The sequence below is a fragment of the Schistocerca serialis genome, chromosome 8 (assembly GCF_023864345.2).
Source record: "Schistocerca serialis cubense isolate TAMUIC-IGC-003099 chromosome 8, iqSchSeri2.2, whole genome shotgun sequence".
NCBI classification, from domain to species: domain Eukaryota; kingdom Metazoa; phylum Arthropoda; class Insecta; order Orthoptera; family Acrididae; genus Schistocerca; species Schistocerca serialis.
The window spans coordinates 567,517,767-567,531,272 of NC_064645.1; the positions used below are offsets into that span (position 1 = coordinate 567,517,767).

General features: G+C 45.4%; 1 protein-coding gene and 1 non-coding gene across 2 annotated transcripts in view; one reads left to right on the top strand and one right to left on the bottom strand.

Moving 5' to 3' along the window:
• The window catches only part of LOC126417123 (potassium channel subfamily K member 13-like), a 487,391-nt gene that overhangs the window by 263,850 nt on the left and 210,035 nt on the right, over positions 1-13,506 (top strand). The window lies entirely within an intron of this gene.
• Positions 569-641, bottom strand: Trnaa-cgc (transfer RNA alanine (anticodon CGC)). The gene has a single exon. It is a non-coding gene; the product is annotated as a tRNA-Ala (tRNA).

Genomic DNA, 13,506 nt, shown 5'->3' on the forward strand with positions numbered 1-13,506 from the left:
TCAGGCATCACAACTTAAATATCTATTGATAATGGCGCCTTGCTAGGTCGTAGCAAATGACGTAGCTGAAGGCTATGCCAACTATCGTCTCGGCAAATGAGAGCGTATTTGTCAGTGTAGCATCGCTAGCAAAGTCTGCTGTACAACTGGGGCGAGTGCTAGGAAGTCTCTCTAGACCTGCCGTGTGGTGGCGCTCGGTCAGCAATCACTGACAGTGGCGACACGCGGGTCCGACGTATACTAATGGAACGCGGCCGATTTAAAGACTACCACCTAGCAAGTGTGGTGTCTGGCGGTGACACCACAATGTCACCCATCCTTTCTTTTGTTTGATAATTGAAAGGGCGAATGGTGCTGCAGTCCTCTATCGTAAACGAGTTTTTGAAAGCTAGGATTAGATGGTGGTGGTTAGTGTTTAACGTCCCGTCGACAACGAGGTCATTAGAGACGGAGCGCAAGCTCGGGTTAGGGAAGGATTGGGAAGGAAATCGGCCGTGCCCTTTCAAAGGAACCATCCCGGCATTTGCCTGAAACGATTTAGGGAAATCACGGAAAACCTAAATCAGGATGGCCGGAGACGGGATTGAACCGTCGTCCTCCCGAATGCGAGTCCAGTGTGCTAACCACTGCACCACCTCGCTCGGTAGCTAGGATTAGAATTTTGGCCTTCTGTTTATCATCATCAGCTACATTACCCGTACTGTCAGCAAGAGAAGGTATTGAATTATTTGTAGCGTTCATAGATTTTACGTACGACCAAAATTTTTTGGGCTTATTTTTAGAATCTGAAGATAAAATATTGCTTTCAAACTCGTTAAAAGAGTCTTTCATTGTCCTTCTGACAACTGCTTTCATTTCGCATCATTTCTGTTTGTCGGCGGGGCAGTGACTACGTTTAAAATGACTGCAAAATTCTCTGCTTTCTCAGCAACTTCCTAATATGTTTGTTGTACCAAGGTGGATCCTTTCCCTCCTCTATGCTTTTGCTAGGCGCATACTTCTCTACCACATAGTGGACATGACCTTTAAATTTCGACCAAAGATGCTCAATATCTTCGTGTCCCGCGGTGAATGCTTGGAAGTGACTATGAAGATATTCATTAATGACACTTATTTGCTTTCGCAAACAAGAAAACTCTACGCTGTTTTTTTTTTCAACTTCTACTGACATAGAAGCCACAACGACATTATGGTCGCTAATACCTTCTTCTAGGTAAACTTCCTCAAAACGTTCACGTCAAAATATCTAATATGTTCCCATCTCGAATTGGTTTTCTAACCAATTGCTCAAGGTTGTATGTTGAGAGCGCTGCTAGGATAACTTCACACGAATCTTTGCTTCTGCCATATGTGATAAACGTGTAATTTTCCCAGTCAATGGATGCTAGATTAAAGTCTCCACCTATAACTAATGGATAATTTGGGTATTTACTTCCTATGTACTCAAGACTTTCCCTGAAACGTTCTGCGACGTTTGTTGCGGATGCTGCTGGTCTATAAAAACATCCTAATACAATGGTCAGTCCTTGTCTGATTGAGAGCTTTATCCTGACTATTTCACAGTCCGACACAGTATCGATCTCAACAGCGTTTAAACAGCTTTTAACTGCGTTAACGTTAATGTGTCGGAGCAAAGATATCAGGCGTTGTAAAAGTACGTTCTCATGTGACGTCACCATACTGAAAGAGTACTTTCACAAATGGAAACTCCATCAGTAGCAACAGCGTTCCATAGGGCGTAATGAAGCATATAGAAAGCCACACGTGTTTTCTGAAGGGGTCAAAGTTTCCCACAAATGCGTCCTTGTATAACTAGTAGTCACCCTCAGTACGACACTGTTGTTTAAGCAACTCAGCACAAACGTATCAGAGCAGCTCGGCACAAGTGTAACTCTTCTCTTCAAAATAGCTAGGAAAAACTGGGGAGCAAATGCAGATACGCTAGGCAGTGCCGGAATGTCGGTTGTGTACTAGCTGCTGAATAATGAACCTCTGAATGGAAAACAGAGCACCAACAACTGAGACAGGTGTACACCTGAATGAGACGGCGAGGACAATTACTGGCAGAGCCATTTCTAATCCCAGACAGAGGTTGTCTGTTTTATCTAATACTCTCCTCTCGATCTCAGAAGCGAACCTGTGAAATTGCAAATTCTTAAGTAGACATGGTGGTATAAGAACTCATTTCTGCGTAGCGCTTCCCAGAAACGCCCAGCCATACACCTGAGGTCACGCAACCAACTCTGGATAGATCTTCAGTCGGGTCACGGTTTTCTTCTCACTGGGAAGTGGAAATAACGCTTGAACATCCATCACAGAATGCCAGCCTAATTCAAGACGCAACAAACGAAGTTTCCAGTGTCAGACATTCCCCATCTTGACTGAACCACATCTGAACAGGGTAATAGTGTCGTGTCCATTCTAGAGGAATTGTGGTGTTAAAGAAACCTGGAAAGAATTGCTTGAAGTGACACTATGTCGTAGACGGTACTTTGTACAGGGTGTTTCAAAAATGACCGGTATATTTGAAACGGCAATAAAAACTAAACGAGCAGCGATAGAAATACACCGTTTGTTGCAATATGCTTGGGACAACAGTACATTTTCAGGCGGACAAACTTTCGAAATTACAGTAGTTACAATTTTCAACAACAGATGGCGCTGCAAGTGATGTGAAAGATATAAAAGACAACGCAGTCTGTGGGTGCGCCATTCTGTACGTCGTCTTTCTGCTGTAAGCGTGTGCTGTTCACAACGTGCAAGTGTGCTGTAGACAACATGGTTTATTCCTTAGAACAGAGGATTTTTCTGGTGTTGGAATTCCACCGCCTAGAACACAGTGTTGTTGCAACAAGACGAAGTTTTCAACGGAGGTTTAATGTAACCAAAGGACCGAAAAGCGATACAATAAAGGATCTGTTTGAAAAATTTCAACGGACTGGGAACGTGACGGATGAACGTGCTGGAAAGGTAGGGCGACCGCGTACGGCAACCACAGAGGGCAACGCGCAGCTCGTGCAGCAGGTGATCCAACAGCGGCCTCGGGTTTCCGTTCGCCGTGTTGCAGCTGCGGTCCAAATGACGTCAACGTCCACGTATCGTCTCATGCGCCAGAGTTTACACCTCTATCCATACAAAATTCAAACGCGGCAACCCCTCAGCGCCGCTACCATTGCTGCACGAGAGACATTCGCTAACGATATAGTGCACAGGATTGATGATGGCGATATGCATGTGGGCAGCATTTGGTTTACTGACGAATCTTATTTTTACCTGGACGGCTTCGTCAATAAACAGAACTGGCGCATATGGGGAACCGAAAAGCCCCATGTTGCAGTCCCATCGTCCCTGCATCCTCAAAAAGTACGGGTCTGGGCCGCCATTTCTTCCAAAGGAATCATTGGCCCATTTTTCAGATCCGAAACGATTACTGCATCACGATATCTGGACATTCTTCGTGAATTTGTGGTGGTAAAAACTGCCTTAGACGACACTGCGAACACCTCGTGGTTTACGCAAGATGGTGCCCGGCCACATCGCACGGCCGACGTCTTTAATTTCCCGAATGCATATTTCGATGATCGTGTGATTGCTTTGGGCTATCCGAAACATACAGGAGGCGGCGTGGATTGGCCTCCCTATTCGCCAGACATGAACCCCTGTGACTTCTTTCTGTGGGGACAGTTGAAAGACCAGGTGTACCGCCAGAATCCAGAAACATTCGAACAGCTGAAGCAGTACATCTCATCTGCATGTGAAGCCATTCCGCCAGACACGTTGTCAAAGGTTTCGGGTAATTTCATTCAGAGACTACGCCATATTATTGCTACGCATGGTGGATATGTGGAAAATATCGTACTATAGAGTTTCCCAGACCCCAGCGCCATCTGTTGTTGAAAATTGTAACTACTGTAATTTCGAAAGTTTGTCTGCCTGAAAATGTACTGTTGTCCCAAGCATATTGCAACAAACGGTGTATTTCTATCGCTGCTCGTTTAGTTTTTATTGCCGTTTCAAATATACCGGTCATTTTTGAAACACCCTGTACCTGCACAGTGAGTGTACCAATGTGTGCAAACTTAGCTTACCACTTAGTCCACAAATGGACGAAACGTCTGAACTGTCTTCTCAAGCCCAGGGTGTTAAACAGACATTCTAAACAAATATGAACTTGGCTTTGTAGGACATCTAATATCAGGCTTTCCGAAAGTTATGTCATTGTTCTTGGGCAATAGGAGGGCTGAAAATGCCATTGAACTTGTGAATGACTGTATACGTGCGTATCAGAAACTGAAATGGAACATGTCACTCAAAATGCACTCATTGTGGTGAGAGGTTTCGCCAACAAATACCTGTAACGCAACATCGATACCAATGAAGATCCAGTGCTTCAGTGTTGGTAGCAGGCGAAGAGGAAACACGTTTGTAAAAAAAGACAGCTTTTAACAGTGTACCTTTAGCTGAACTAAATTGACTGTAGCTTTTCATGTAGTTAGTAGTGAAAGCAATTGGATTTACTTTTCCACGTCATTTGTGAATGGGCTAGACTTCACGATTTTGCATTGCTCATATATTTCAGTGACATATCCTACCACGTAGCTAAAAGACCTAGAGATTTTCTGACAAAAATGACGTAAAATACGCTGAGGTGACAAAACTCATGTGATACCTCCTAGTATGGTGTCTGACCTTTCGACCGGCGTAGTGCAGGGACTCGACGTGGCATGGACTCAGCAAGTCGTTAAAAGTCACCTGGAGAAATATTGGTCCATGCTGTCTTTATAGCCGTCCATAATTGCGGAAGTATTGCCGGTGCACCATTTTGTGCACGAACCGACCCCTCGGTTAGGTCCCGTTGGTGTTCGATTTGATTCATGTCGGGCCATCCGGATGGCGAAATCATTCGCTCGAACTGACAAAAATGGTTCAAATGGCTCTGAGCACTATGAGACCTAACTGCTGAGGTTAATCGGACGTGCATCTACATCTACACTCTGCAGACATTTTTTTACTCCACATTAAAGCAGTCTTTATCGCAAAAAAGCGGTGCTTAATGTTGCCACCAAAGTTTTTGATCACCTAATTGCATGGTATAAAATGTATAACAGACAGCAAAGCTAAATTTCGAAACAAACTATAAAAGTTTCTCCTTGAGAAATCCCTGTATTCCTTAGAAGAAGTTCTACTTATGTAATGCGTAAGGAATGGTAAATTATAATTTCAGAAAATTGTGTGACTTATTCAAGAGGAAGATGTTCAAACAATGTTCAAATGTGTGTGAAATCTTATGTGAATTAACAGCTAAGGTCATCAGTCCCTAAGCTTACACACTACTTAACCTAAATTATCGTAAGGACAAACACACACACCCATGCCCGAGGGAGGACTCGAACCTCCGTCGGGGCGAACCGCACAGTCCATGACTGCAGCGCCGTAGACCGCTCGGCTAATCCCGCGCGGCTCTGCAGCTTCTTTCAGACAATACGTCATTACAGATTGTGCCATATGTAAAAAGTATGAGGTCACCATTAATATCGTCCGCAAGGTCAGCAATGTACTACGTGAACAGGAGGGGTCGCAACACACTTTCTTGAGGCACATCCGAAGTTATTTCAACATCTGTCGACCACTCTCCGTCCAAGATAACTTGTTGCGTCATCCGTATCAAGAACCCAGTCACCAATTTCGCTTGATACCCCATACGATCGCACTTTTGATAATAAGCGTAGCAGTGGTACTGAGTCAGATGCTTTTCGGAAATCTAGACATACTGCGTCTATCAGACTGCCTTGATCAGAAGCTTCCAGTGTCTCGTGTTAGAAAAGTGCGAGTCTTTTAACGTAGTTATTGCTTCCCTTTGGTGTCTTTGGAGTCTAATAACAGCAGTCTGGCTTCTGTAAAAATTGCAATTAACCTTTCACCTCCCTGTATATCATCTCTGTTCCTTTCGTAATTTCAAGGAGTGAATTCCACTGAACGCCGCCAATAATTTGCCTAATTCTACAAACGCAATGTACGTAGGTTTGCCTTTTTTAAACCTATCTCGTAAGACAAGTTGTAGGGTCAGTTTTGCCTCGCGTGTTCCTACATTTCTCCAGATCGCAAATTATCAGCTTTTAGCAGCTTTTCGGTTCTAACTAATAAGTATATGGAGGATATTCTGGATGTACATCAAAGACTATTCAAGTTTTACTAGTTCGCGGAAACAATTGCCTGCCGCTCGTTACGTTCCCTGTACCCTGTGTGCCCTGCGTCCCGTGTTTGTCCAGAGTCCAAAGCGTGAGGGATTTCCTGTGCCGCTTTAGCCGCAGAGTTTTCCCTGCTGTCGCCGAGACCACGCGATGAGGGCGGAGGTGTGCCGAACTGATTTGCAGGCGAGCATCTGATAGCGGCGTGACTTTATTACTAACTATGAATTCTCACATGAACGTAAATCGCCGTCGCTGCGGAATTAGGCTCCTTGTGCCACTACGTGGAGGATACAGCGATTAATTTTCTGTGGCCTGGGATAGGGCGAACTTACTATGCAATGGATCTATGGTACTGTTGCGATTTAAAATTGATCATTACGACAAACAAGATGTTTTGTTCTTCTTTTTCTTTAGTCAGCAGTTGTAAATAAATTTTATTACGCTTTACCAGTTCGACACATTTGTGATCTTCAGTAACCTACAATATTTGGGATATTATAAACCTTCAGACCTTGGATATATATTTATGTGAAGTGTAAAATATGTGAAGTATAAAAAGTATACAGGGTGTTTATAAATGAATATTGGGGTTTTAACGCTTTATAATATTTATTATATTAATCTTACAGTTATAAAGATGTATCAAATGAAAGAGCAAGAGTTTTACCAAGAACCAACAAGATGGAGCGCCACTTCACTGGCGTAGCGAAGTATGCGATTGCTTGAACTTCACTGCACCCAAGCGCTGGATAGGCCGCAAGGAGCCCAATGACAGGGCTCGCTTTGCATGGCCTCCACATTCACCCGGCCTAACGCCATTCGATTTTTTCCTTTGGGGCTTCATCAAAGATCGTGTGTATGTGCCTCCGCTACCAGCAGACCTCCCTGAATTAAGAAACCAGATTGAAGCAGCTGTTGCTACAATCACAGAAGACACACTTATCAACGTTTGGGAAGAACTCGGCTATAGACTTGATGTGTGCCGTGTGACAAATGGTGCTCACATTGAACATTTATAAGGTTCTTGGTAAAACTGTTTGAGTTGCTCTTTCATTTGACATATCATTTATAGATCTAAGTTTAAGATAATAAATATTATAAAGCGTTAAAACCCCGATATTCATTTATAAACACCCTGTATTGCAGAAACTTACTTAGTTCAGCAGGCAGTCAATATCTTCTTCATAGAAGGGTAATGCCGTAGAATTTTCAGAAATTAATATAATGTAAATGATTATTTTAAACATTGTTGACAGTATACAATACCAGGTAACTGAATCGCATCTATGTACCTGTTTTGCTACCAGCAAGGAACATACCTAAAAGCATATATAAAAAAATATAACCAAGGCATATAAAGAAATATTATGTCCTTTTGTGTGCTAAACTAAGTAAGTTTCTGTTATGTAGTTTTTATGTTTCACGTAAATGTACAGCCAAGGTCTAAAGATTTATAATATGCCAAATTTTGTAGGCTTCTGAAGATGTCAAGTTAATTTGTCGAAAGTGGTAAGGCATAATAAAATTTATTTTCAAATGGTGATTGAAATTTATCCTGAAAAAAAAATATTACAGTTGCTGAATTATACAGCCATGAAAAAATAATAGGTTATTTCTTTCTTATCTGAAAATTCTACACTGATTTAAAACCGGACTTTTTTTACGAAGATGGACAAAGTTACATGTTTCGTTTCGAACTTCTTTCAAGGTTGATTCCACTATTTGACAAAAGAAAATAGGCTTTTGGCTGCTTGCAACAGACGTTTCCGTAATGAAGTTCTAAAACAACGTTTTTTCACTTATTTGTGGAATGTGATTATTACAAAAATGTGCAACGCTGGACGCAGCGCGTAGAAAGCTTTAATAGTATGTAAATTAAGAGTCGGCTCTTCTTGTGAATTACGAGAGGAGAGTAATTCTATTCGAAAACTTGTTACGAGTTTTAATGAATCACTGTGAGAAAGAGTAGGGGCCAAAGACAGGAGACGGGGGGGGGGGGGGGGGGCTCATTACCATGCTAAATAAATGACTTTCTAAAGCATCCAGCTCCTTGTGTCCTTGTCAGTGAACGGAGGAGGCATCTTCGTGAAGGAGTTAAATTCCTACACCCAGAGTTTGGTCGCATTCGTGACACTTACTCAGCGCACTTGTCTTAGGGGGTAGGCATGTCTGGAAATGTTGACAAATCACACGCTCCATATTGCCACATCGAATTAGTTCACCAATGCAGATACGCAACTCGGGGAATAGATTTCCGAAATGGGCTGTTGACGCTCCTTCCCAGGTAATTCATATCAGTGACTGCAGTAAACAGGACGCACGTTATGCCGTTTGTCGCGTTAGGAACATTGTGCATATTGAGCATCTGTAATTTGAGTCAAAAACATGGAGATATGCTCTATGCACATGTATGTCCATTTTTTGGGTGTCGTGCAGTTCGCTTGCAGTTGTCTTCTAAAACACAAGACGTACTTATGAGTAAATCTGTATAATTTAAAATGCACTGTAACTATATGCCCCTATTAGCAAACTTGAGGTTCAAAATGGCTCTGAGCACTATGGGACTTAACATCTGAATTCATCAGTCCCCTAGAACTTAGAACTATTTAAACCTAACTAACCTAAGGACATCACTCACATCCATGTCCGAGGCAGGATTCGAACCTGAGACCGTAGAGGTCGCGCGGTTCCAGACTGAAGCGCCTAGAATCGCTCGGCCACATCGGCCGGCAGCAAACGTGAATGCTGGACACTTATTTACGAGGATAAGAGGTGCCTCCAAACATTATGGAAATTTCAGTTCTGCGCGCAAATGATTACGGTTACATCCTTTAACCAGCAAGATAATTCACTGTGAGCTGTGTGGTGTGGATGGTGGTTGGTGAGCGCATTTCCTTTGTCGTGTTTCCGTGAGTTTGCTATTTTGCGATGCCTACAAAAAGTTTTGTTTTAAACTTGGGAATTCCTCTGCAGAAACGCACCAAATGTTGTAGCTAGCTTTTCGAGACAACGCTCTAGAAGTGACATAGACTATGGCTGGTACACTGTCCCGTGACATTAACGATCTGTCAAAGGCCTTCATAGCCGCTTTTTACGGTGCAGACCTCAGCGAGACGTACAAGAAGATACTGGGAGGTACCGACAGTAATGTGGAGCCATACCGACTCTACTACCGTAGCCAGCTGCGCTAGGTACCTCGGTTAAGATCCTTGGTGAGAACAGCCCGATCGAGGTGAGCCCACAAGAAGTCTGGCGACCAGGGGAGGATAGTAAGTTCATCCCTGTGCTCTTCGAACCACACACGTACAATGTGCGCTGATTGAACGTACACTGTCGAGCTGGTAGATACCATCGTGGTGAGGAAGAACAAACTGTATGCAGGGGTGGACATCGTCCCCAAGAATAAATGCGTAGTTGATCCATAGAGTATATATACGAAGGTTGGAACTGTAATAGTGGCAACTATTTATTTACAGCTCGTACAAAATAGATACGTGTTTCAAAGTTTTAATGACCTTCAAACTAGTCACCAGCATTGTGTATAACCCGTTGCCAACGATGTGGAAGTCGTAGGATACTCTTAGCAGTGCCAGTTGTGTTGACAGTTCGAGTGGCGCGGTCTATTGCCCGACGAATTTGCAGCAGTTCTGAAGCGAATGCCTCGAAGTGTTTCTTTCAGTTTAGAAACCGAGTTTAGCTCACGAGGACTTAAGTCAGGAGAGTGCAGCAGGTAGTATAGCAATTAGCAGCCCCATCAGTCAAACAAATCAGTAACAGCTTGCCCTGTACGTGCTTGAGCATTGTCCTGCAAAATGATGGTCAGGTCCTGCAGAAAGTGACACCACTTCTGTCTCTAACCTGGTGGTAGGTTGTCTTCCAAAAAAGAACAGCGGACTGAAGCGCCTAGAACCACTCGGCCACAGCGGCCGGCTGAAAGAGAAAGAAAATCATCTGCTAAGTCATAACGCGGACGAAATAGTGTGTGAGCGATCCTGACGGATGGTAATTGAAACAGATTGTGACGATGAATAAGAGGACGAGAACTGAAAAAGTCACAGCAGAACTGAACGTCGCACTCACAAATCCTGTCAGCATCAAAGCAACGCAAAGGAGGTCCACAAGCAGGAAATTGCAGGGTGAACTGGAATTCCAAGTCCATTCAGCGGTAACGCAAATGCCTGTAACAGGACCGGCCACTGTGACCGAGCGGTTTTAGGCGCTTCAGTCCGGAACTGCGCTGCTGCTACGGTCGCAGTTTCGAATCCTGCCTCGGGCATCGATATGTGTGTGGTCCTTAGGTTAGATAAGTCTAGGGGCCTGATGACCTCAGATGATAAGTCCCATAGTGCTTAGATCCATGTGTGAGAGCCTGTAACAGGAAAACGTGATGCCGAAGCCATAAACCTGGACTATGGAGCAATGGAAGGAAGTCATTTCATCGGATGTGTCGTGTTACGCACTGTTTGGAACTTCTGACCGAGTTACTACACAAGAGTGAAACATGGCGGCCGTCTGGTGATGATTTGGGTAGCCATATATTGGTACCCGATGGGCCCCATGGGCACTCCGGAACGTGGCATTAATTCCAAGGATTATGTGACCGTTCTGGCTGATTAGGTTCATCCCAGGGTACAATGTTTGCTCCACTATAGTGATGCTGTGTTCCAAAGCGACAGCCGCCCCCCCCCCCCCCCCCCCCCTGTTAACACAGCTCGCGTCGTCTAGCACTGGTTCAGTGAGTACATGACTCGTCGCATCTCCCCTGGGCACCACTGTCACCAGGTCTCAATGTTATCGAGCCTTTGTGGTCTACTTTGGAGAGAAAGGTGTGTGATCGCTATCCACCACCATCATCGCTACCTGGCCTAGCCACTATATTGTGGAAAGAATGGTATAATATTCCCTTGAAAACCGTACAAGAGTTGTGTGTACACATTCCGAGACCACTGGAAGCTGTTCTGAGTGAAAACGGCTTTCCTACGCCGTATTAGGCATTGTAATGTGTTGTGTTTGTGGTCTTTTCATATTTTGTCCGTCGTTAAGTGTCTATCAGTTTCACCGTAAGATAGGTCTGTTTATTCAAATTTTCTGCTGTTGGGCTTCACGTCGCTAAGTGTGAGAAAGAGAGAACAAAATACACTACTGGCCATTAACATTGCTACACCACGAGGACGACGTGCTACAGACGCGAAATTTAACCGACAGGAAGAAGATGCTGTTATATTACCTTTTCAGAGCATTCACACAAGGTTGGCGCCGGTGGCGACACCTACAACGTGCTGACATGAGGAAAGTTTCCAACCGATTTCTCATACGCAAACGGCAGTTGACTGGCGTTGCCTGGTGAAACGTTGTTGTGGTGCCTCGTGTAAGGAGGAGAAATGCGTACCATCGCGTTTCAGATTTTGATAAAGGTCGGATTGTAGCCTATCGCGATTGCGGTTTATCGTATCGCGACATTGCTGCTCGCGTTGGTCGAGATCCAATGACTGTTAGCAGAGTATGGAATCGGTGGGTTCAGGAGGGTAATACGGAACGTCGCACTCACAAATCCCAATGGCCTCGTATCACTAGCAGTCGAGATGACAGGCATCTCATCCACATGGCTGTAGCGGATCGTGCAGCCACGTCTCGATCCCTGAGTCAACACATGGGGACGTTTGCAAGACAACAACCATCTCTGTGAACAGTTTGACGATGTTTGCTACAGCGTGGACTATCAGCTCGGATACCATGGCTGCTGTTACTCTTGACGCTGGATCACAGACAGGAGGGCCTGCGTTGGTGTACTCAACAACGAATCTGGGTGCACGGATGGCAAAATTTCGGATGAATCCAGGTTCTGTTTACAGCATCATGATGGTCGCATCCGTGTTTGGCGACATCGCGGTGAACGCACATTGAAAGCGTGTATTCGCCATCGCCATAGTGGCGTATCACCCGGCGTGATGGTATGCGGTGCCATTGGTTAAACGTTTCGGTCACCTCTTGTTCGCACTGACGGCACTTTGAACAATGGACGTTACATTTCAGATGTGTTACGATCCGTGGCTCTACCCTTCATTCGATCCCTGCGAAACCTTACATTTTAGCAGGATAATGTACGACCGCATGTTGATGGTCCTGTACGGGCCTTTCTGGATACAGAAAATGTTCGACTGCTGCCATGGCCAGCACATTCACCAGATCTCTCACCAATTGAAAACGTTTGGTCAATGGTGACCGAGCAACTGGCTCGTCACAATACGCCAGTCACTACTCTTAATGAAATGTGGCATCGTGCTGAAGCTGCATGGGCAGCTGTACCTGTACACGCCATCCAAGCTCTGTTTGACTCAATGCCCAGGCGTATCAAGGCCGTTATTACGACCAGAGGTGGTTGTTCTGGGTACTGATTTCTTAGGATCTATGCACCCAAATTGCATGAAAATGTAATCACATCTCAGTTCTAGTATAATATACACTCCTGGAAATGGAAAAAAGAACACATTGACACCGGTGTGTCAGACCCACCATACTTGCTCCGGACACTGCGAGAGGGCTGTACAAGCAATGATCACACGCACGGCACAGCGGACACACCAGGAACCGCGGTGTTGGCCGTCGAATGGCGCTAGCTGCGCAGCATTTGTGCACCGCCGCCGTCAGTGTCAGCCAGTTTGCCGTGGCATACGGAGCTCCATCGCAGTCTTTAACACTGGTAGCATGCCGCGACAGCGTGGACGTGAACCGTATGTGCAGTTGACGGACTTTGAGCGAGGGCGTATAGTGGGCATGCGGGAGGCCGGGTGGACGTACCGCCGAATTGCTCAACACGTGGGGCATGAGGTCTCCACAGTACATCGATGTTGTCGCCAGTGGTCGGCGGAAGGCGCACGTGCCCGTCGACCTGGGACCGGACCGCAGCGACGCACGGATGCACGCCAAGACCGTAGGATCCTACGCAGTGCCGTAGGGGACCGCACCGCCACTTCCCAGCAAATTAGGGACACTGTTGCTCCTGGGGTATCGGCGAGGACCATTCGCAACCGTCTCCATGAAGCTGGGCTACGGTCCCGCACACCGTTAGGCCGTCTTCCGCTCACGCCCCAACATCGTGCAGCCCGCCTCCAATGGTGTCGCGACAGGCGTGAATGGAGGGACGAATGGAGACGTGTCGTCTTCAGCGATGAGAGTCGCTTCTGCCTTGGTGCCAATGATGGTCGTATGCGTGTTTGGCGCCGTGCAGGTGAGCGCCACAATCAGGACTGCATACGACCGAGGCACACAGGGCCAACACCCGGCATCATGGTGTGGGGAGCGATCTCCTACACTG